At 43.2% G+C, this 26128-nt stretch overlaps 1 protein-coding gene across 1 annotated transcript in view; it reads left to right on the top strand.

The window, feature by feature from the left end:
- LOC105690744 (irregular chiasm C-roughest protein-like) overlaps positions 1 to 26128 on the top strand; it is a 172855-nt gene that overhangs the window by 23841 nt on the left and 122886 nt on the right. Inside the window, exon 3 of the mRNA XM_048657255.1 lies at positions 587 to 674. The gene's annotated coding sequence lies outside the window, so the exon portion shown is untranslated. The remainder of the gene's footprint in view (positions 1 to 586; positions 675 to 26128) is intronic.

Below are 26128 nucleotides of genomic sequence, written 5' to 3'. Positions count from 1 at the left end.
ACGGCCATCCAGAGATGACGTAACATTTCGGAAACCTTTTGACCCTCGTCAAAACGACGCCCACTTTTTGACGTTAGATCTTCGAACAGTTTAATGCACATCTGATGCTGTGTATATCGTATATTATTTAATAATGCACACGGGGTTATACGTGATACGTGTGTCTGATCGAAGAAATTTCGAAGTTTTTTTCTCTGCTTTTATCGACGATATCTTACGAAAGAGGTTTCCATTGTAAAAGCGATTTGAATTCTACGTGCGCCAAATTGTTATTTATTTTTTTTTTTAGCACTGGTTCTATTTTTCATTTTTTGATATTTTTCGGCAGCTAGAAGAAGTGTGTATAATATACATCACTGTGACTTGCATACTTTCAAATCATTAAAACACATCTTGTGGAATTTTTTTTATTATTCTCTTCAACTCTTTGCCCCCTAACGAAACTATTTTTATAACTTCCATAAAGTAATAAACTGAAGTCGCTCGAATTGCCGAAAGATTTGGTCTGCCTATTCATACAGATTAGGATAATTTTTAGGTTTTTTTCTTTTTTCAATTTTTAATTCTCGTTCTCTTTTTCTTTCAGACAAATATCGTACCTTACCTGAAGAAAAGAGAAAAAGGAAAAAATTCAACCCGTGTACGTACTACAACAATTCGGACAGATTAGGCTGGTGAGTAAAAAATGATCATTAATCAACCTAACGAATAAAAGATAAAAGAAGAAGTTGATAAAAATTGCTTTTACATTCGATAATTGCGTGCATTTAAATTAATCGATATAATTTAAATATTGCTCAATCAAAAAATGAAAATTTTCGCAACGTCGAGCGAATGTATTAAATTGATATGGGTGCAATATGTTGTTAGGTACGTAATATAATTTTATTACTCTAGAAACGAATAACAGATCTTAATTGAAAATTTTTTTCACTTTATTTTTCTTCAACTTTAATTGGCTATAACCCGAATGAATTTGTCGGACGAATGAAAACTTCATTAAATGCGTTACTTGTTTGTCAGTTCGATATGCGCTCTCTTATATTCATTTTATAAATTAATATAATTTTCTAAATTAAATACACGAGAAATTATCGCGCGAATATATCGGGGCGTAATGTACGGTGCAGGAAATACCTGTGCGTATACCTAAGTGTAGTTCGAAGACTTGGTCGTCGAACGGGTTTTATATAAAAGTTGAAGTGAAAACTTGATTTTATACGCTACTAAAGTATCGAACCGCGTTGCGGATCGCTCTAGAGCGTCTCGACATTTTTTTTCTCCACATATTTACAGCTAGGACGAATTTTATCCCACCCATAAACATCCGCGTTTCTATAATTTCTTCAAATTAGTAAACCGTAAATTTTACTTTTCATTTATTATTCACTAAGTTTTTTCCACCTTTCCTTGATACTCGTAACTTCGGACGTATAAGTCGCGTCCTTCGGAGTTTAATAAATTTCCGATCCGAGTCTCATGAGTTTGCTCTCGTTGATATCCATTATAGGTACAAGTTTGTCGCGACTTGTACCCATAACTGGTCGTATAAAGGACACGGTATGGGTTACTGTTCCACTTGTTTTTTTTTTTGTCGATCTACTTTTTTCTATAAAATTATCATCGAAATTATTTTACAAATGCGAATCCGAAGAACGACGATGGACGAAGAAAAAAATTAAAAAAAACTCGAGAGAAAAAAGGAAAATCACTTTTCTTTCGAGGATCGCGAGATGACGTATTTTATCGGCGTGGAGGAGGAGACTCCAGGTGCAGTTTGGGGTGAAAATCAGTATTTTGAAAAACTTTACGATCCCATCTGCAGCGCGAGGCGATGTACCTGTAAAAGTAGAAAAATAAAAAACCAAAAAAACTTTCTTTATGGTACGACAGAAGTAAAGTCCGCGGTTAAAGTCTGACAAGTTTAAAGATGTCGGAAAATATTTTATATTTTATTTATCCACGATTCTTTTTTTTTTCTTCTTCAATAATGGGAAATTCATGATTTTCGTTTGATTAATTTTTTTCTCTTAGCTTTTTGTTCGTTTCAAAAATTCTTTGCCTTGTATTCTCTTCTATTTCGCGATATCCATTTTTCATCCCTCGAATATTTCTCTCATTTTATTCTTCTAATTTTTTTCTACTTCGTTATTTCAATCGAGATTTTCTCGCCTTCGGTCGTTAGTACGGTATAACCACATCGATGCGTTATGTGCACGTTGTTACGTGTACAAAGTTGAATAATCAATTGTTCCTTCTTTTTCCACTTTTTTTCTCTCTCTTCTTTAATCTAATTTCGTTCGACTCTCTCTACCCGCAGCTCCTGTTCGCTGTAATACACCTGTGTATACGTATACTTACGTACACGTAGACCACGGCTTTTGAAATTTTTTAAATCAAATGAAAACAACTTTCTCGCGGACAACTTGAAAACTTTTGAACACCCACTCCTCACGGGCTTCTTCGTTCTTTTTCAATTTTCTTTTTTTTCCTTTCTTATATCCACCAATTTTTTCTCTCCCTTTTTTTACTTCGCTCGGTTTTTCGTCCGACGAAGACGGTGCACCTGCGAAACCGTTCTCTACTCTCATTCTCGCAACGAAACATGTTATTCAGAGTTTTCTTTTTTTTTTCTTCTTCCGTTTTTTACTTCCAAATTAACCAACAAACGTTTTTTTAACGTTTCAAAAAGAACGAAAAAGAATAAAGCAGAAATAAAAAAGGGATCGAGGGGGTGAAGAACGGGGGAGAGAAAAAAAAAAAACTGCAGAGGAAATTGAAAGACATTGGAAAGCGGAGGGAATTTAATCGTACGTTACGTCGTGTCGCAGTACATTATACATTATTTTCTCTTTTATTCGGTTCTCTATCGCTGTACGGAAAATAGGGTTGAAATGAAAAGATAATTCACCACGTTAATCGTGCCTTTGGGCGGAGGTTACAGAGCTACAGGTTACGCGTAAGAAAAAAAAAGAAAGGAAAAAAAAACAACAAGGCGGAGGTGTTACGTAGCTCGGTTTCGTTTTCTCTGACGTAGGTAGATATACGCGAGGTAAAAAGGTTCGCGATGGCGGTTATAGGGTTCGGATGGGGTCAATAAGGGGTGGACACTACCCGGCGCAGTTACGGCCTCCTGTATCTTCCTCTCATACTCGAATACTACGCGGTATTTTCCCTGACAACTTTTAGCCTCTTTCCCTCCCCCTGATCCCCCTCGACCCTTCCACCACCACCACCACCACCACCACCGCCTAGGGTAGTGTAACTTGAAACACCCTCTAGCAAAACTAATCGGCCTAAGAGGTCTCTAAGTGGCCCCCAAGACTCGTGTCTAGTTTGTGGCCGCGGTGACCTTAGGGGGTAGTATACGGGGACGAAGGGGGAGTGGAAACGGAGGTTGATGTTGAGGCGGGTGGTCGGTCTCTTGGGGAGGCGGAAGAAGGGGATGAGGATGAGGAAGAGAAGAAAACGAGGGACGCCTCTTCACTTCCAGTCTTTGGATTCAACGCGTTTTATCAGCACACTCTATATATACCTACGTACCTACTACGTAGGTCGTGACGAAGCGGCGGGGAGGGAGGAAAAAAGGACCGGCGAAAAAAAAATAGTCGCGAACTCTCGAGGACGTGAGAAGATAGAAGAAGAGGACGACGAAGCGAGGGAGAAGGGTAAAAAGTGGGGGGAAAAAGGGCTGCGGAGGAAAGGGAGGGCAGGAGCGAGGGGCTTTCGGGGTCGGGTTTAGATTCGGGTTGGGTTGGGTAGAAACCCGGAGCAGAATTGCGAATTAGTGCGGTATCGCGAGGCATCTACCCCTCCTGTATTTTGTAGCGAGAGAAACCAGCACCCCGTAGAAGAAGAAGAAGAAGAAGAAGAAGAAGCGCCGGCTCTCCGCCGCGCTATATATTTCTCAGCTTCTCCTCTCCAGCTCGGTCTCTGGCCTCGGAAGATTAGCCGGTCTGAGAAGCCGAGAGAAAAAGGAAGAAAAAAAAAAAAAAAGGAAAAGAAACGGAGAAAAAGGATCGAGGGCGGAGGCGCATCCGTATCTTACCATCTTCTTCTAATCTCTTAATTTGGCAGAAACCTGCTTCGCAATCTGCCGAAAGGGAAAGGGAAAGTAGAAGGAGAAAAGGGAAAGGTAGAGATAAGGATAAGTAAAAATAAAAATCGTGGACGGAATGAAAGTCACGTGACCTTCTGTCCAGACTACCCTATCTTTTGAAAACCCTTTTACATCTCCGATAAGAAACAACGTCGTAACCGACAATTTTTGAAAAATCGAGCAATTCGCATCCGACTCTACATTTAAAAATAGGGGGAAAAAAATTCTGATATCAAAACCTTTTGAATTTTTATTCTCTACGTTTGCCTTTTTTGTTTTTTCGCAAACGAAAGAAATAAAATCGAGAAAAATTCATCCCATAAAATACGAATCGCGTGACGACCCGTACTTTGTCGTCCCCCCTCTCCCGTCATTATATCATAAGGAATATTACAGTTTTTGCGACGTATACTAGACGGAAATTGAAGTAAGAGAAATAGAGAAAAATCGACTAGAAGACCCTGAAAAAAAAAAAAAAAAAAAAAAAACAAAGTACTAGAAAATGAAAATTATATACGGAATCTTCGCTCTACACTCTGTGGGAAGTAAGATTTGCACAGTTTTCTCATAGGAATAGTTACAACGGCGGCCATATTCCAGAGGCTATACATCTTTACGCGTAATTCTATAGACGAGATTTGTTTTTGCTGAGGGTAAAGTCGCCGGAGACCCATCCGCCTTGCTTATCCCGTTTCCGTGTATATCCCCCCCCCCCCCGTATCAGTGTACATATTTGTGCGATATGTATAGGAATACATATGTACATCGGGGAGACACGAACCCTCAGGATTATATATCCGTACGCACTCACACCTCTGTACAGTTATAGATTGACGGGCGGTACTTTAACCGACTGATGGACGGGAGTGATGGGATGTCAAAGCCCATTTTCTTTTCCCCCATATATATTTATACGCTTTGTAACACGTAATAGTTTTACCATTCGCCGTCATATATTTCATCGGCTTACCACGACCGTCGATAGGACACGGACTCCACGTAACGCGTAACGTGAATTTTATTTTTCCATTCCACACTCCAATTACCCGGTGATAATAATATAATCAACGATAATTACCTCGCATCGAAATCTGTGAGAAAGTTTCACCTCCTAGATGCAGGCCTGCATCCTATCCGTATTTTATATCATTTTTTTCGAAAGCTCTACAGTTTTCCAAAGAAAATATGAAATATCGCGTCAACGCGATTTAAGAAAAGCTTTTTTCGCCTTGAAAAATGAAAGGACATTTTTATTTCGAAGGGATTTCTCGTTGTGAATTTTTACGAAGAATGTAATCTTCCGACCAGAAAAACAGAAAAAGTAACACAACGATCGATTTTTCCCAATCGGATTTTCCTTTGAAAAATCCTTTGAATCGAATTCTTTTTTTTGTTATTTTTTTTTTTCATCTCTTGAACTTTAATGTAACGTTCATGTGCACCGCTACTGTACAAATCTGGATCACGCGATGAGTGTAGTGCAAAAGGAAAAAAGAAAAAGAAAGAGAAAGAGATGAACAAAAAGCGCAGTTGAAAAATAAAAATGTGGCGTTTTTTTGTGGGATCCTCTCTTGCTCGCTGGCCAGTTTTACTTCATACTTGGCTACCTACTGCGACCATTGTTCGAAGGTACGATAGAAGCGGGGTATATAGAGAAGGTGATGGGTAGACACGCTAAGAGGAGATGGAAAAAGAGGGTAAGAAGAGAGAAAAAAAAAAAACGAACGGACAAAAAAGGAGAGTCGGAGATGAGAAAATCGGGGAATGGCTATAGTGGGTGGTCTTTGCTTTTTCATAGCTATATATATTTCTTGAAACTCCGTCACTCCGTCGACGTTCGATCGGGCCGGTCCTCTATTTTCTATCTTCAGAGAATTCTTCTTTGACCCGAAGAGCGCGAAGTGGTCCAGAAACGAGGGAGAAGAGCCGCGGAGAAATCTTATGGGTATAACGTAGAAAATTTTTACCGACCGATCATTTTTCATTTCTTCATTGAATCGATTTTCGTTTTTCCTTTTTCCTCTTTTTTTTTTTCTCTTTTCTTATTTCTACTTTTTCATTCCATTCCGTGATCGTCCGGCGGTCGACACTTATTGTCACGTGATATATGTGTCGTACGTATATACGCACATCAAAAATGAATGTCGTAAAAAAGGTGACGGGGTTTTTTTCCCATAGATTACCTTCTGACCAAACTTCGTTATTTATGATGTATGCTTCGACTTCGATGAGTTTCGGTAAGAGTATACTTTTGTCATTTATTTATTCATTTGCTCTTTTTTTTCTAAGGCTTTTTATTCCACTCCTTTTTTTTCCCCCTTGTCTTTCCCTCGGTATTAACTAAGTTTATCGTTTATTCATCGGAAGGAGTATTCGATTCTTATTGTTAGCCCCGAAATCCGAGTGAAAAGTACCCCGATTTTACTCATAGTTTCATAAATAATGAGAGACAGAGAAATTTAGATCCAAGTATAAAAGAGTCTCGGGTAAAACGTGAGGGACATTCGTGCCCACCGCGTCGATATTTTTTGATTAAAAAAAAAAAGGAGAAGACAATTCGATAAGCTGAGAAAAATGAACCGAATTTTTGATGGTTCAAAAAAATATCTAAGAGTAGCGATTTTTTTATCCAAATATCAAGCCTCGGAATTGGCAAGAAACGCTCCTTACATGGAGACAAAAAAAACTTAGGCGAATATAATTTTAAGATCCGGAGATCGTCTGCGAAAACCTCCCCTTATTCGACCTACGAACACCTCGAAAAAGACGTACACATGCGTACAGGTATAAGTACATAGGTATACCAAGGCGCGTCGTATGTACACATACCTTATATACCTTTCGCTACACAGACACGTGTTATGTACGAAAGTTAATTCGTCACACTGTGTCTATTTACCTACTTGTTTACTTGTTTATTCATCGGAAATCGAACAACCCCCAAGGACGCGATAGACGGCCCTCGCGTTTTCAGTATTTGAAAATTCAGACCCGCCATAACGTCAACGTAATATATCCCAGCTATATCGTACGACACGTGAATTTTTTTTACCTCAAATTCGATAGACAAAGTGAAATAAATCAGGCTTCTCCATAGCCACGTTCACCGATTCCCTTGATCTCGTTGTCATTTTTTCTTTTTCACTTTTTGTTTTTTTCCCCCTAATTTTTATTCAACAAATATTTGATCGTCTCGATTTACGGGGAGAGGATCTTCGTCCTTAGCTATTAAATGGTCCAACCATATCTACCCGCGGGGCGAAGTTGTACTTTTTTCAAGTTTTTTTTACCCCCTTTCCCATCGATCCTCGTCATCAGTCTACCAAAATTTTAGGAACAAATTATTCCTAGTTCCCTAGCCCTGTTATTACTCCGTCTTACGTTGTAATAACAATGATTAAATATTATTATTGTTATTATCGTCACACGGCCAATAGGCGAGGAATCTGACGCCTCGAAGTGATGGTCAAGCTACTCGAAAAGGGTGGTTAAAATCGAAGGAAATTTGTCGAAGGTTTCTACAGGCAAACGTTATTTTTTTTTCGGTGCTCGAAAATCGGAAAATAGAACCCTGAAAATTTGTTGTCAGCGTTCACCTCTCCTCTATAATGTCGCCTTTCGTTTTGAAGCTAACAGAAAACGCGATGAATGAAAAATAAAGAAATCACGGCGCACATGCGGGATGCACCTGCGGGTCACGTCTATCCTAATCGTACGCGTGACGAAGGATCGGTTCAAAGTAGATGTGCCAGTAAGTGTTGTGTGAAAGTTCGAAGTCGCGGCTGTTTGGTAAAGCTCGACTTGGCTCGGCTGGTTGGTCTCCATTTTTCATAGGCCAGACCGTTGCATAGGTCAACGACGCGATCGTCACGAAGTCACTTTATGCCACCAATACACGCACCTTTATATTATCTCCCGTGCACCCGCTTCGTAATGGAGAAGAGAAAAAGGAATAAGAGAAAACAGAGAAGATAAAGAGGAAGATCGACAAGTAGACTTGGGTATTTTATACATAGAGTCGTATACTCTTCTTCTTATTCCTCCTACCTTTATGACGTTATTCGGATACGGCGTGCGTATGCGTTTTATGGGTAAGAGCGAACACAACGAAAGACGCGATTACCGGTCGTTCAACACTTGGACGAAATGGATGCACGCATGGATATCTGGATGGATGGATGGATGGGTTGGTTGGAACGCTTTGATTACAAAATAGCGACGCGGTGTTGTACGCACTATTAAATACCTCGGTGTAAAGCTTGTCCTACGTACGGATGGACATTGCGTGCGTATCCTACCTTGGATTACGCCGCAATAATTCCTGGACGTTGCGCGCGGTTGGTCGTCTTTTTATCCTACATTCGTGTAATGTTCGTTCTTTTTACTTCTATTTTTCATTTTCCCTTTTGTTTAAAACGTTCGCCTGTAACGTTTATATATATATACGTCTTGTTAATTGGGACTGGTTGTTGATCAATTGGCGTAGGTATGCCGATGATACATTAACGAAGCAATTTTTATCCGGGTATTCGATCTGTCTATTGATCTATCTAGAAAATTGATCGAGTTATCCCCATTTTTCGGATTTTTTTACTAGAAAAATTGAGATATCTCGATTGGTTTTAGTCGTAGACCCACTTTGCTTCGTCGCATCTATGCATGGAGCGAAATATTCGAATTTCTCAATTCACCAGCGAGCCCGAGCTTAGCTGGAGTCAGCGTAGCCAGCAGCGTAGCGCTTTGTTGTGAGACGTCACCTTGGGGGCTGAGCAGAGGTGACGCCCCACAACAAACCCCGACGACCGTGGCTACCTGACTCCAGCTAAACTCGGGTTTGCTGGTGAATTGAGAGGTTCGAATATTTCGACCCATGCATGAATTGTGATGAATCAAAGTGGGTCTACGACTAAAACTACTCGATGTGTCTTATAATTTTTCTGTTCCCAACAGCGAATAATTGATGATTACTCGATCGATTGTATGAGTAGGTGATTTTGGCTTTTAGATTTGGATTTCGGATTTGATGATATGTGAGATTACTCTTGAAGAACCAAAAAAAAAATCGATTTTTGAGCAAAAAACAAATCATTTTTTCAATTGGGTTTAATATGCTTTTCTCACGTATTTTGACCCCAGGAATCCGAATCTGGAAGAAAAATTGATCTATCTCTAAAATTAAACGAGTTATCGCTAATTTTCAGCTTTTTGGGGTCAAAAATAAAAAATTGATTTGTTAGTCTATCTTAATGTAATTTGAGCTCAGAAATCTGAATCCGGAAGGGAAATTGAACTATCTATAAAATTGACCGAGTTATCCCCAATTTTTCGCATTTTTTACCATAAAAATGGAGATATCTCGAAGGGAAAAAATCGTAGCTCAATTTGGACAACGGATTCGTGTTCCTGAGGTCAAAATTCATAAGAAAAGTGCCATACGATCAATTTTAAAAAATAAAAATTTTTGGTCAAAATTTGAAAAAATCGTAAGGGGTACCCCTTGGAAAAATCTCAAATTTTGACCAAAAATTTTTATTTTTTAAAATTGATCGTATGGCACTTTTCTTATGTATTTTGACCTCAGGAACACGAATCCGTTGTCCAAATTGAGCTACGATTTTTTCCCTTCGAGATATCCTCAAATTTATGCGAAAAAATGCGAAAAATTGGGGATAACTCGGTCAATTTTATAGATAGTTCAATTTTCCTTCCGGATTCGGATTTCTGAGCTCAAATTACATTAAGATAGACTTAAAAATCAATTTTTTATTTTTGACCCCAAAAAGCTGAAAATTGGCGATAACTCGTTTAATTTTAGAGATAGATCAATTTTTCTTCCAGATTCGGATTTCTGGGGTCAAAATACGTAAGAAAAGCATATTAAACCCAATTAAAACGATGATTTATTTTTTGCTCAAAAATCGAATTGTTTCTTGGTTCTTCAAGAGTAATCTCACATATAATCAGCTCCGAAATCCAAATCTGAAAGTCAAATTGATCTATCCATAGAATTGATCTAGTTATCGCCAATTTTTTACTTTTTGAAGCAGGCAAATTGAGATATCTCGATGGAAAAAATTCGTAGATCGATAAAAAAAAAAAATACTCCAACATGCGTGTGAAATAAAATGATGTGTAATTGAAAAAAAATCACGAGTCGAAAATTTCAACGACAAATGCAGCGTAATGCTAGTGGTAAAAGAAATCCCGGAATTCAAACGCAATTATTCCGAGGATCACAATTGCTGCGAGAATTCGATAGAAAATCATCGTTAAACACAAAAGAACGACGTGGATGATGTCAGTTTCGCGGGTTTATCCATTCGTTACCGTGGTGGTTAAGTCGGGTCGAATGGTATCCGACAATCGGACTCGATATAATTGGCAGTAATTTCCTTGGAATCGTGTAAATAAAACCGTGCAATTAGTTTAATATCTCGATTTTCAAACTCTGGAAAGAGATGATAATTCTACTCGTTAAGAAATCCGCGGAGCCCCGCCCTATTCGCTTCCTTTATTCTCCGAAACCGCCGATGCTGCGGGATCATGTTGGTCATTTGTTAGCTTGTTTCTTCCTCTTCGATACCTTTATTTCCTTCCTCATACAATCACACCGTACAACGCCAGCTCCGCAAGTTTATATACAATGAAATTTTCTACCATATCTGAACATCCACCAGCTGGTTCAAATATATACGAAACGATCAAGGATCCTCAGGACATACGATCAGAAGGAAGTTTGCTGCTAGAGAAGCAAAAGCGACTTACAAAGAAGGAGGATATTAACGAGCTGACTAGAAGCCAGTCTCTCCGATCCAGAGAGCAGAACCTGAAACCTGAACATGGACATGGAAGCCTCCGCAACCTGTACGCCGTCGCGTTTCCCGTTCATACCTGTATCTGTGCGACTCCGGACTCTCCGCTCCATATCCTAGACGCACACAAACCTCCAACGATTTCACGTAGGGATCGAACATCCTAAGGAACGCGTGGAGCGAGAGCGAGAGAGAGAAGAATAAGAACAAGAAAAAAAGGGATAAGTAGAGAAAAAGAGAGACGGAAACGGGGAGAAGAAGGATGGCGGTGGATAGCTGATGGCTTACACCTGCCTGCCTTCGGGCAATGTCAGATGTGGCGAGATTCTTACCGAAGCAAAAGAAGACTACAGAGGCTGCGCTGCAACAGCGATTCTCATCCTCGACCGACGAAACCACTTTACGTTTTCACCTGAAGTTCCACGTCCCATTAACGCAACTTTTATGAATCTCGAACGTACATTCGGCGCTCCCCGTTCTTGACCTCATTCATATCGCGTGTATCTTTCGACGTTTATCTCCTCTCCCCCGTTTACTCGAGACGAGAGACACACATTTTTTCGAGAGCCGGAGAAAGTAGGGGAAAAATCGGACCACCTGTAATACCTTCACTTTTTTCGAGAGGCTCCGTTTGGCGGGTTGCTTCGAGGCTCCGGAGTAGAAAGGGTGGCGGGCGAATTCCCCCCCCCCCCCCCCCGCTCAATTTTAGCGACACCTCCGAATCAAATTAACGTCCTATTCGTTCCGCGTCTCTCCTCGACGTCGTAGCGTCTTCGCTCGCGCATTTCCGTGCTAAGCAAACGGCGAAACGTTCGCTTACCTCGCGTGCACAAACGCCGATGTGGCGAACTGACAACGAGGAGGAGTAGTAGCAGTACCTATATCCAAAATTGAATTTGTCCTCGTCCGCCCGTATATATTTGTACGGATAGGAACCCACCCCGTCCCCCCCCGGCTCCGGACAGATTGACGCGTTAACATCGGGGCATTCGCTCGCCAATCGGGACCCCGTGCGTTTCATGACTCGGTCAATTACTCCGTCTATCGGTCCCCTACCCCCCCCCCTCCCCCTTCGATCCCTCCCCTCTTTCCAGCGTCGATATATTTGATCCTTTCGCAGATTGGTTAACGTATCGCGGGATGAGGGACTTTGAGGTATTTAGATAACGTTCGTCAGAATAAACAAGCCCTCCGCTATCTTTATCTTCCCTCTTCCGTTTTTCTCTCTCTCTCACTATTCGCGTTCCGCCTCCCGGCCCTCCGCTAACTCAATCTCAAAGGGAGCCTCTGAGTGAGGTCGAAAACGGAGGGAAAAATGGGGGGGAGGGGGCGATATATGGAGCGCGGAGAGGCGTCGTTGGTAACTCAATTTTCTTAAAAGCAACGCCAAAATCAAGGGACTCGAGGTGACCGTTAGATACCGCACATTGTCACGGTCCAGATCAACCGCCTCGTTCCGCACCGCACGCCTCGGACTTAACGCGCGCACACACCCCGGAAAACACCTCGACTGGGCTCACCTTCGCCTCGCTCGTCGCGACGTGTGTTTTACAACGTTTCTAGCTCTTGGCCTGCGTATCGACATCCGGAGCAGAAAATCCCTCCGTGTAACCGGAAGTCGAGGATAAATATCACACGACGGCCGAGATCGCGGGATGTAACCGCGTTACGTATTATGTTACAATGGATATCAAGATCTGGACTCAGAGGTATCGGGATGGAATGGAAAAGGCAGACACGCCTTTTATATACTCTGTTCTCAATTTTCAACGATCCTTCAAATTGGGAAAACGAGCGTTGAAAAGCAGAAGGACATAGAAAAAGAAAAAGGAAGAAAAAAAAAACTAAACATCGGACGAACGAATACACTTAGTCGCAAGTCCAATTGAATGGAGTCGTGTTATTATACATAACGCGAGAATCGTGGCGGTTGCGGTAAGGGGGACGGAGGGGGTTGAAAAAATACATCCACGGTGTAAAAGGGAAGTTCGCCGGGTAAGGGAGTTGAATTAAATAGAGGAAAAGGTTTTTGTACGAAGAAAATTGTTTCCGGAGGGGCGTAAAAAAGAATTACGTATACATTATACTCCACTCGCGCGAATACGCGGATGAACCCGATCGTACGCTGAATTTCTGACGGCCCACGACCACCGCCACCGCCGCCACCACCCCCTCGATATTATACACACATGAGAAAATGGAAGTAGGGGAGGGAGGGAATTTGACCCTCGGCTATTGTACGGTGCACCGTGTGTAGGTTCGCGGGGGGGGGGGGGGGGAGGGAGGAAAGGCAGATAATATAGGCGGGGTATTCAAATGACCGGGAATGAATGGAAGGAAGGGCGGCGCGGCGGGGCGGGGGGGCGGGGGGATGAAGGGGTAGGTACGTAGAGCTACGCGGGTTCGGAAGGCATCGGCATGAAATGGGGCGCGCTCCATTTGTTTCGCTGATCGTTAACGCCGGCCGGATAATCGGTGGGTGTTCGTATCGCGGACCCCGGTACGAACGGGGTGAGCTACGAGAACATGAACCCGTGGACGTGGACGCGACCCAGCCTTACCACGGCTGGAAATACGGACGACGACGCCACACGTCGCGCTACGCTACTCGAATATGAACGTTGTGCCGAAAGCCGAGCCGAACGGCAGGGGTGGTGTGTACACGACGATAATCGCTGCACCCTACTTTCCGACAGATTATCCCTCGAATTCCGGAGAATCGTAAGTGAGGAAAATCCCGATGTCCAACGTTGCTCTTTGTCGTCCGTTGGAAAATCGGCGAGTCGAGAAAAAAAAAAACAAAAAAACTGACGCGAAATGTTCGTCGTTCGATTTTCAAAATTGGAATCAGAAAAACGAGATCAGTTCTCGTTTCTCAGTCGATTCGGGGTGAAATTTCAATGACGTACGTACGTCCCGGTACCACCGGTACAGTAGCGTCGCGAGATGTGAGGCGAGTGTACGTTTAATTTAATCTAATTACGTTTCGTTTCATTTTCATAACTTCCTACCCCCACTCGTGACTCAGCTTTGCGATACAACAACGTAAGTAACAGTAACAACGGCAACTAGAACGACCCAACTTTGTGCGAAACTCTCTGCGGACTCGAACGTACGTTCTTATTCTCATTCTCCTCCTCCTCCTCCCTCCTCTTCACTTCTCTTTAAAATCAGCGGGTGCCTTCGCGGCTTCGCTACTGAAAGCTCGAAGTTCAAACGAGAAACTGGCTTCCATCCGCAGCGTGCATACACCCCTTTACATTCTCCGTTTCTGAGCTCGTCGTTTGTTGTCCCACTGCGATGCAGCCTGCTTTTCGAGATGCAGCTGCTGCATCGGATTGTTTCGCATCGCGCATTTATACCTTTTCACTTGTTCCGAGTTTCATCAGCCACAGGTAAACGTACACCCCGTCAAATCGATCGTGTACCGCTTCGCGAAAGTTGTTCGCAATAAATTTGTTCATGCTAGCTTGACCGGTCCACGATTGATCTGACCGGGTGTACACGTCGGTAGCCGATTTTCAGACGACATATGCGCGCATCGCGAATCGCGAATGAAAAATAACGCGAAAAATAGTGGCGAAAAATGGAGAGGAGTGACGGTAGAGTAAAGAGTCGACGGTGGAGAAAGATCATCCCTTTTCACAGTGATCCCTCGGTTAGTTTGTTCGTTTTTTTTTTTTTGTTTGTTCGTTTTTTTCCTCGTCGTTTTTGGCTCTAATTTATCGCCGACTACTCCGATACACACGACTAATTTTCGAGGTACGTGTCGTTGTCCCTTACTAATTGAGTTTACTCTACTTGTACGAACCTCCATCTGGTTTATATGTACATAGGAGGAGGATAACCAGATATAATTAAGTACAAGTCCCGCTATTTCTCGGGGTGGGATGGGCCCGGGCGAACGAGGGATGACGGGGGGCGGGGTCGGTGTTGATGACTCAACGAATTACCGAACTGCGCCGCCGACGATATAAGAGAGAAAATTCGCGAGGTGTGCGCCAGGGTAGAAAAAAAAAAACACCGAGAGAGAAAAAGGGTTAATAAAAAGGGGGTGGAAAATATGTCGTTACGTTTCGTCGTGAAACTTCGCGCTGCACCTTTTTCTCTAATACGCCAAATCCTAAATTTCATCTCGCCCCTACGATATTGAATATTCCATCTTCACCGCCCCACTTCTTACCTTATTGTTAGCGAGATGTATAATTAATAATAGGAGGCGAAATACCTCCAGTGTTCATCTCGGTCATGATTTTAAGCCCTGCCCTGCCACGGCGGCAGGTGAGTCCTGACCGCGACTCTTGAAGGATCCCCGGCTCGACAAAGGAGAATAGAAAATGGGGAGCGAGAGGAGCTTCGGGAAGGGGGAAGAAGCGGGGGCAAAGGGGGAAGAGAAGCGAACAGACAGCATCCCCGAGGCGCGAGCCCGAGACAAAGATAGAGTTAGAGGTCGCGTGGCTCGATTCCGCCGAGGGAGAATAAAGGGGGGGCAAAGGGCCCGGGGAAGGGATAAGGAGAGAGAAAGGTAGCCGGGGAGTGAGAGCGAGGAAGCGCGACCGGGAGACTCTACGGAGTACAGCCGACCTAAAGGACGGGAAAACTAATGTTCCGTAGAACCTGTACGTTACTATAATACCATCTAGAGTATTAGGTATATATATATATATAGGTATGTACAAACTGTACACGGTGGATAGGTGTACGTATGTACAGAAACACACATATGTACACACTGCAGGTACCATACGCGCGTACAAGGTGACCCGCTAGAATTCATCGTCGTACTACAACTGATTTCTACATTTTTCCTTACCAATTATTCACCAACTCGATGTATTTCATATCTACTTCAGGTCCTCTAGTTCTTTTTTCGCACTCGCTTATCTCGTACGCGATGGGAGGATAAAAATTTGTAAAAACGAACGAATCAAAGTTATGCAAAAACGTTTTTTTAATATCTGTGAAGAAAATTTGCTTGCGGAGCAGATTGAAGTAAAGTTGTCGACGAGAGAAGAAAAAAAGTTTTCCTAATTTGCCGGTGTTTCGTAAACACCCCTTACGTAGACGGTATTAAACTACGCGCGGTATTATACAACCCCGTAGCATGTACCGTGTAGTAAATATATACGTCCTGTACATGCGGCAGGCAGGTATCTCGTGCGTATACCTATGTAACAGAGTAACAGGGGGATCACCACCTGCGGATCGAGTCCACGGTGAGATCGGTTAGGTTTTATTAGTGGCGGTAGTAGCATCGGAGAAATACTTATAGAATATCCTCATAATGTAGACACACATCTACGATACACACGTAAGTGTTCGCTCCGCAAATTGCTCGTTCTCGTGCAGCCCCGACTGGCTCTCTCCGATCTTGCTTTTCTCCGTCTTCGTTTTTTCCCCCGGTTCTCATGTTCATTACGAGCACCTAACAACCTCTAGTTTGTTTTTTTTCTTCTATCCGAGCTCGTACGCGTTTCCGAAAATCGGTAGCTCGTAGAAACGTTGAAAAATAAGCCACGCGACGTCATTTATCTCGCCGCGTCGCCCGCTCCGGAGGAAGCATATAACCTCGGAGGGAGGGGGTGAGACGCGTGGCCGTTTATTCCCGAGATGCAGATCTCGCGAAGTTGTTTGTTGGTTTCCGTTCGTACGAACGCGTTTATTGCAACTAGCAGCGGCGGCGGCGGCGGCGGCGGCGGTGGGGTTCACGTCCTCGCTTTTAATGCCTTTTGGCAGAACGTTGCAGCATCGCGATTACGACGGTTATTGCTCTATGGCTCAGGGCGATGCAGCGTTTCTTTCATTTACGACTACCGGCTCTCGAACCACCGCCGCTACCTCGCCATCTTAAAGTCCTCTCTACAATAGAATATCAAGAACTGAATGCGACCGAGACTTCTGCCCGTGTAGAAGTTCGCGCCCACGTATATTCCTCGGATTCGTATATACCTGTATCTGGGCGGAGACGACGATAACTATTTTAAAAGTACCTCAGAGTCGCGCCTCTGTACGTACGTGTGAAGTTGCGCCGGCACAATTTTTCCCTCGAAATATACGTGTATAGGGACGAATACATGCAACAGCGTGCTGACGTTTCTTTTGTATTTTATAGAAAAATATGGGAAAAACTTCTTTAGAATTTTCATCCCGAAGAAAGTCATCTCTTCCTTCCTTCCTTCCTTCCTTCCTTGAATTTGTTCCTTTTTTTTTTTTTTTTTTTATTTCTTCCCCTCCACTACTTCCTTTCACCTACCCCATTTTACAATAGGTAATCGCGTGCGAACTCCGGTCATTCGTTATCTTTCGAATAAAAAGAAATTTCACCGCGAGAAGAAAAATTAAATCGAATTTATTTCCATTATTTTTACACATGGAGGTGGCGGAGTAATCCTGACAAATTTCCTTTGGTTCCTTACTCTCTGATTCGCGCTCGCATTCCTTTCTATCCTAACCGTTTGTTCGATTTGTGAAAAAACAAAAAAAAATATCGCCTTTTTCTCGAGGTTTTTTTTTGGATTATACATGCGAGCGTATATTAAAAATGAAAAGCTGATCAATGTATGTATAATAGAGCATATTGAGCAGAAAACGTGGAGGTAAAAGAATCGAAAAACAATATATACGGGTCTTGAGAAAATAATGGCTAAATTATTCGCGAGCGACAGGATAGAGAGAGGGAGAAAAAAAAAATTGTAAGGACGAGGATGAGAGACGGTACTCTGTATGGAAGATGAAGATGGAAATATAGCTGCGGAGGAATATATATGAAACGGAAAAGGGAAAATGAAGGGAAAAAGGGAAGAGGGAAGAGGGAACGGCGAGATCCTGGAAGACGGTAGGCAGTAGTGCATCATATGAATAAATATATCCTGAACGGTACCACTCTAAATTTCCATTTCACTCTACCGCGGTCGAATCTATTTCCCTTAACTCTTCATCCCCCAAACCCCATTTTCCACTATTCCGACAGTCTTCTCTATTCCTCCCCCCTCCTCTGGCTTGTCGCTTACAGAGTTTTTTTTTTAGAAAATCATTGAAACACTTCTTCCCACAATGAATTAATTATGGAAAAAAAAAAAAAAATTAAAAAGGTTTCGTCGGGTTGAAAAAATATTTTCGAAAAAGTGGCCCATTCGAAGCGAAAGTTGAAGTTACTTGAAGTAAAAAATAATAGCGTTTATACTTGAATTTGAAATTTTATCAAAACTGAACGGGCCGTTCCAGGCCAAATCCTTCCTAAAAGCTCCTTTTTTTTAATACTTCGTTGTTTTTTTTATCTACCCGGTAACCGCGAGGTACCCGCACCACCGAAACCTTGACGAAGGATAAAAAAAAAAAAAAATCTTGAAATTCGAACGCTTTTTATCTTAGTAAAAATTGTTTTTTTTTCCTCCCTCTTCTAACGTTACGCGATACCCGATTCTCGGTGCGGACGAAGAAGTGACTTACCGACGAGTTCGGTTCGGTCACGGTATCGGTTAAAATTATAACAAAGACGTCAAAAAGTCGAGGAGATGTGTGTCTCATGCCTCCGTGCAGCGGTACGTACAACAAGGTATTCCGAAAGCGGTGGATCCCCCGCGGCTAGTCAAGTCGTCCTCCTCTCTACGTTCGTTCCACCGCGAAGAGATGAAAAGAAAACGAAGCGAACAAAAAAAAAAAAAAAAAACATCAAATAAACAAGGAAATTCGAATCAACATTAAAAATACAACAAAAAAGAACAAAAAGAAAAAAAAGAAAAAGGATGGGGTTTAAGGAAATATCAGATATACCAAAGAAGAAAAAAAAAAAAACGGAACAGGCTCTAACGAACGATGATATCCCGGGCATTAGAGATATGATTTTAATACATTTAAGATCTTTCGAAGGGACCTTTGATCACCATCTGCAATGCGGGTACCTTTCGACCCTTGACCAAAGTTTTGGAAAGGACTTTGATGGGGGGTGTGGCGGGGGGTGCAGGTGGCAGAAGTAGAGGACACTCGGTCAAGCAATGGGGGTGAAAGTGATGGGAATAAAGGGGAAGTTGAAGTTGAAGTGGAAACGGGCGAGGAGGGAATAAGGGGGGTTGGGACTTAACCTTTAGTTTGCGGTAATGGTGCAGAAACTACACCACCACCCTTAAATAGGTAGGTGTATGGGTACCTATGCCCGGCTAACTCAGTCGCGGATAGAAGTTTGGAAATTAATTCCGGCCGGACCGGAATTCCCTCTGTATCTCTTCGTCTGTGCCGGGGCTACGAAATTTAGAGAAGAAACCTGGGAGACGAAGAAAACGGTCCTTGGCTCCGACTAACATCGTCCCTCTCCTCCGCGTCCTAAGTACACCTTCGACTTCTCGGTATACTTTAAGAAGAACGAGCGATCGACCCGTTTGATCAGCGGGTCGCGTCTCTACGTATCGCCAGAAATCGAAGGCTGGCCAGGCCGCTTCAGGGGTGTCCCGTCGCAGAATCCGTCGATCCGCGGATCGCCCATTAATCATCAGCACCGCGACCGCGGCCGCCATTTTAGCCCCGCTGCATTCGAATTCTTCGAAACAACCCCTTCGAACGCTAAAGCCGTAACTTCCGAACGATCATGATCCGATGACGTCAAATTCCCCTCGGGGATCGAGTCGGAGTTCCTTCCCTCTACTCTCCCGTTTCTCTCCAGCAAATGTTTCGAACAGTACAACAAACTCAACCGTCGTCGACTCGGACGGTCTTCCAAACTGCCGAAGTCCGTGAGGCGGGGTTGCGCTTACGGCGGATAGACCGGGGGCTGCTTTTCGGTATAATTTCGCAGTCTCCCTCCTCCACCCCCCCACCACCCCCTGGACGGACTTTTGCCGGCGGACCAGAAATTGTCTGAGCTTTGTCAGACAACGCGGCACGAACGGAACGGTCTACGTAATGCGCCATTGTTGTTATCGTTGTTGTTGCAACTGTTATTATCGCGGTAGAACGTTCAGCGTTCCTCCAGAGTTTAGACAGACATCGTCGCTCGAAACGGTTGCTCGCGAATTACGTCGAGCTACGCGACATTCCCTCTCGCCGCGTTCGGACGAAATTTTATTCCCTCGCCGGCCCGAGGCGTGCGTCGATCGTGATCCGACGATTGTTCGTAATCAGAGGGACGATGCGGCATCGGTATCGGTACGTCGTAACGCTGTATCGCACGACCGCCGAACTATGAACAGCCGGAACGTCGGATTTTCCAAAGTTTCCCTTTGTCCCCGAAATAAATCAACCCCCGCCCTTCCGCCCCTCGCGATGCGCTCCGCACGGAGACGGGAGAGGAGGAGAGAGAGAGAGAGGGAAAAGCCGAGAGAGAAACCCGGCCGAGTTATGGTTCTCTTAATTACCTGTTAATTAGGGAAACCCGATAGCGCGCTGGGTATCATTCGTTACTCGCGTCGTAGATAATATTGTTTGCTTTGTTGTTGTTGTTGTTCCTATCATTATTATCACTGTCGTCATTATTTTGCCCAGTTTGCTCCGCGCTAAATGAACCGAGTGAATTCGCCGCTATTGCTACTGTTGTTTGTTGCGTACAGCGATAATTTATTTATCCAACCCGCACATAACGCCTCCCCCCCTCACCTTATGTGCATCGAATTCGTAGCGATACACAGAGAAATTGATAATTGCGGAACTCGTCCGTTGAGCATATAATTATCATCCGTGTAGCGTACGATTACCGCATTTTTCCAAATTATTGTCATAATTATTGAGAATTTGTCGACCGTTTTTGTCGAAAATTCGTCGAAAGGAGAAAAAGAGAAAAAGAAAAAAAAAAAAAAAATGGAATCCTCGCTCCCTCGGAGGGGATGAAACGACGTCGGGGTAAAACGTCGAAGGATTTTGGAAATTTACTACCGGGTCGTCGTCGTCGTCGTCGTCGTCGGTTTTTAGTCTATGGCGCGAGTCGTTATAATCCGAATCTTGTTACACCGTGTAACCAGATTAGGAAATTTTCGCGACTTCGAAGTCACGATATACTTAATCTCCCTTAACTTTCAGTTAAGTTCGGATCAACTCGAGTCACCTTATCAACCGCGACCCCCGCTCGCTCCAGTCCTCTCCCTACTTTCCGTCCGCCAACCCCCTTCGGCGTCTTTATTCTTCTCCGGCCTCCGAACCCCACGCAAGAGTTTGCCTTATCTCAGCTATACTACAACGTTCGATAAACTTGCTTCGGGAATCAACTTCGGATACAAATTTCACGCTCTCGCTTCTCACGAGCGAGAAAATTTCCAAGTGCTCTTCGGCCCTCGACGAATCGCGACGGTGCCGAGCTGACTGTTATATTTTATATTTCGATTCCTTCGATCCGAGGAGAACCGAAGAACGAATAAAAAAAAGTCAACGAGACTTTCGGAGAGAGAGAAGAGGAGAAGAAAAAAAAATTCATTTGGTTTTTTTTTTTTTTTTTTTTGCTTTCCGAAAGAGGGATATAAAGTCAAACAGAACGAACGGAGAAAATGGAAGGGAAGAGAGGAAGGTGATGAAAAAGAAAATCCAAAGCGGTCACCGGGCTCAGCTCCGGCTTTTCCGGGTTGCTCTTTGCCTCCTGTGCAGGTTTTGTTAGGTTATACTGCTGATCTGCCCATCCCAGGTAATTAAGAGTCAGAACCTGACTCAGCCGGGACGTGCTTCCACTTGCAAATGCTATCGGCACGCCGCGTGTTAAGGAGAACAACGGAAGGGTGGATACGGGTAGAGAAGGTATATAGAGCGGAGGAATGAGAGAAAAAAAAAAACGAAAAGTCCGGCTGCGGAAGGGGGGGCGGAAGGGCGAGCGAAGGGCGGTAAAACGTAGAAATCCTCCCCCCCGTAACCTCAACCACTTCTAACGGTGTTTCCCCCATGGGTAATTCGAATATAATCAAAGCTATTAGATGGCGGTTAGGTCGCCACCCCCACACCCCCACACCCCCCACACCCCCCGGCTCCTGCCTCCCGCAGCGGTAGTCGGAAATCAAAGTCGAATCAGGACGCGGATATCGACTGTCACGGAGAAGCCCGGTCTGGAATTGCGAAGATAAAGAGAAAGGGAAGGAAAATTAAAGGGGTGGAAGCGGCCCCCACCCCCTACGATTGTTTGATAGCGATTAACGATTAACGGCGAACAACGCGCTTTCGCTCTGACCTCAACTGATCCACGAATACGTGTACAACTTATTTTATGTACACTTCGGAAATTTCCGGTACACATTTCTAAGTATGTATGATCTACACGGTCTATGTAAACCCGTGTACGAATTATTTTCTACATATGTACTTCCGGCCTCTCGCCCTATCGCGAGTAGACAGAACACAATTTGTGAAATTTCGCGTTACAGTCGATTATCGTTCGCCTTTTGCGTCGCGAAATTGTTGTTATTAGTTTGTTTTTATTTTTTTTTTTATCGTCGCCGTCGTTATTCCATTTCGCGTTAAACTTGATCGAAACAGCCGCCCAGCAAACGTGCACGTGAATTATATCGCCCCCCTCTCCCGAAATAAAATAGAGGACGGGTAAATAACACCCCGTAGAATATTTTCATTCCCTTTATTACCCAGATGTACGTTATCTGCTATTCCGGCTCTCGATTCCTTTATTCTTTTGCAAGTTTTTTTTTTCTTTCTTCGTCAACCTTTTTTTCTTTTTTCACCCTCTCCCCTCCAGTCGCGCACCCTTGAGCTATTGTACCTGTACACGTACCCACGCGCGTTGCAATAGGCGTCGGATAGATTCGTGCCAAAATTAAAATACCTACTCTACGACGATCGAAGGGGAAGCCATATTGGCCGGAGGGTGTAATTTGTTGTTTTTTTTTTCCTTTCATTTGAAGAATCGTGAAAAGAGAAGTCACGATTGAACGACGTCCCGCTGCACTTGTTGTTCCGTACGTGCAGATTTTCCCTTTTTTTTCTTCCAACCCCCTCCCGCCCCCTCGATTTCGCGCCCCCTATTCGTTGTTTTTATTTTTTTTATCTCATCTCTAATTTCATCCGGGCTGCAGTCGCCCCGCGTATTTTTTTCTATTGAGAGAAATCAAGTAAATGGGCACACGCGATATATCCGCAGCGTGTACAACTTGACTTCTTCTTTCATTCGTTCGTTTTCGTTGATCCTTCTTTTTTTTTTTTTTCCTATTATTTTTTATTTCCATTCTTTATTTTCACCTTTTGTCTTACTCGATTGTATTTTTCTTTCTCGATCGCGCGGCACGGTCTGTCGGGGCCCCCTCTTAATTGCGCCTCCAATTAGCGCACGCGTCTGATCGAGCACCCTTATAAACTTTTCGAGTATCGGGCACGAGGTGCGCGCTCTTCTCTCCTGTTTTTTCGCTCTCTATCCTCCTTTATTCGCTTACTTTTTTTCCACGTGCAGTGCGATACACGTGAGGCTCGTTCGCTCGCTCTGCAGTATTTCGAAAAAATTTTCAAACGATTTAAAGAAACGAAAAAACTCGAATAACATAAAATGAGATTGGTAAAGCTCCTCTCCATTTTTTCGTTATACGAAGAAAAAAAAGTTCCAAGATCACGTCTGGTTGGCAAGGACATTTGTCCATTTTTTTTCTTCTCTTACTCACGATCTCCTTTTTTTTTTTGTTCAAAGGACAAACCAGACTGATCCCTTTCATTGTTGCGTGGGTACGCCCACTTGTATTATACCTACCCTGGGTCAAATTTGTGGAGAATATGATATTCTGATGTACAATACGTTACACCCTTTATCTTCTCATCCCGATGTTTCCTTAATATCGTATCACGCAGGGATAAAAATTTATCCTCGTTTTCGGGGTCCTTTGAATCCCTCGCCTGCCTACATATTTGTGTACGTAGGTATTACCTACGTGTTACCGCGAATTGATTTTTTTTCCCCTGTTCGCCTATTGTCAAACAGGGGTTGTGGAAATCCGGATTTGGTTTTCGAAAAATCAGAGCTTGAAGGTGGCAGGTTTTTTTTTTCGTATATTTGGAAGGGTTCGAAGGCGCAAAATGACCTTTGCAAGGACGCGTTGTATATATTAACAGGAAATATCGAGGGTCTTATCGAAACGCTCGTCCGAACGGGCGAAGAAGGGAGGTGGGTTTGTTGTTTTATCAAAAATTTTCACTTTGCAAACATCTGTTTTTCTTCGTTTTCCCGTTTCACTTTGACTGATTAATTATGAAACGATGTTTCGTTGTTTCTTCTTCTGGTTCTTACTTTGATCTCCTTCTCCTTCTACTTCTCATTATCATCACTGTTATTCTTCCAATTTATTTACACCCGGTATATAAATAAATAAAATTGTTTCGTTTTTCGCCCCCTTCAAATATTTATTCACGTACACTCTTTTCTCTCGTCGTTCGTTTATTACGCTCTTAAACGTGAATTTGATCGATTAAATTTACCAGCGAGATTTTCTCTCCAAAATTTTTCTCTCTCTTCTATCTTCCTACACTTCGTTTTTCGTAAACGGTTTTTGTTTGAACCCCTTTTTTTCCGCTTCATCGGCGCAACAATTTTCTTTATATTCCTTACGACGTCGTTAGTTTCGATAGCAGAAGCAAATGATCTCAGGGGTCGGAAAAGTAGGGCGATCGCTGCGGGGAAAAAGAAATTTCGGGACTGGGATGAGAATTAAACGTCCAACTTTATCCCCGATCGCTTGTTGTATTCGACCAAGCGTTTCTCCGGCGGATCAATTATCGCGGTAGAAAATTAATCGACTTTTACTCGTAACGTTTGAGACTCGATCCCAACATTCTTATCCCACTCTAATATTAATCGTCGACATTATTTTCAGTCTTTCCCTCGTTATAACGTATTAATGAATTCGTTGTACACATTTATATATATCCCTACGCGCAACGCACCGTACATACGTATTTACGTACAACACGTACACCGTACAGATGATGGGCAACGGATTCGCGCTGCGTGAAATTTTACGAGTATAAAGCTGAGCCGTTGAGTAGTTACCCTCTGCAAATTACCGTCCTATTTTTATCAAGCCCCTTTTAATACGAAACCGGCAGTTTCGCGCTCGGGATTCAGCGTACCTTCGGTACGTACGGTACACGTACACCCGGCGAGATCGATCGTGGATCGTTTCGCGGCCAAGCGGCGAAGCGATTCGAGATCAACCGAACCAGGTGTGCAATTTTTACGACCGTGTCCAATTTTTTCGCGGAATATTCTAGCCCTTTATTTCCCGTTCTCCCGCCTCCGCGTATTGTTCATCTTCGCCGTCTGCGGAGGGTTGAAAAAATAACTCACCATTTCACCAACTAATTTCAAAGTACACAGGGCTACATGTCCGTACGTACGGAATAAGTACAGCTCGAGGTGTAGCGGGGGTCGGCTGCACCCGGAGAAACGAAGAAGGGGATGCAGGGGGGCGGTTAACAAATGGCCGCGCGGTGTTCCCTCTTCCCTCTTTTTGGTACCTTTTCGCCCCCCCCCCCCCCCCTCGCTCTCTCTTTCTCGCTCTTGCTCGCTCTCGCTCTCATCCGCACTCGCGCACCGCGTTACGATGCGGCGCGTTTTCGCAAAATCTGGGTAAACTTTCGTCATAAATAAAGGGTAAACAGCGCGGAGCTCCTCCGTACCTCGTAACTCATGCCCCCCCGTCCCTCCGTCCTTCCGTCCTCTTTCCTCCCTTTACGTTCTCATGTTTCTCTGCACGCTCGACGGTTCATCCCCCTTGGCAGTAGTCCTTATATCCCCCGCGGATAAGGTTAAGGGTATGTAGATAACCACCTATATGTACGTGCGTGTACATATGTATGTATTGGACTGCGCTAAAAATATCTACGATTTTTTTTTTTTCTCCAAATATTATTTGGCATGACGGAAAAACGTTATTCCGAAAATTTGAACTCTTAATACCAATATTGAAAAGTCTATCGTCGCAATTTTTGACTCGTATCTTCCGAACCATCCAGGTAATCGAAATTAACTTGAAGACCTTTTTTGTAGGAAATTGAACGTTCTGCAAAAAAGCTCTCTTTACATATTGTCGTTCAAGTAACCGTTTCTATCCAATCGTGTCTTGAACATTGAACTACTTTTTTTTTTACAATTTCGTTTTTTGACTTTGGATTTTTTTGGATTAACTTCTTTAGCGTTGGGCTCATTTTTTTTTTTCACCTGATTGGAAATTTTCTCAAGAACATACCTTGTTTTTTGTTGGATCACAAATTTTTTATTTTAAAAATCTATAATTTATTGATTTATGAAATTTATTTTCGT

Source organism: Athalia rosae, chromosome 6, assembly GCF_917208135.1.
Source record: "Athalia rosae chromosome 6, iyAthRosa1.1, whole genome shotgun sequence".
In the NCBI taxonomy this organism is placed as follows: domain Eukaryota; kingdom Metazoa; phylum Arthropoda; class Insecta; order Hymenoptera; family Athaliidae; genus Athalia; species Athalia rosae.
Note: the sequence above shows the minus strand (reverse complement) of the source record. Positions and strands in the feature narration are given on the sequence as shown.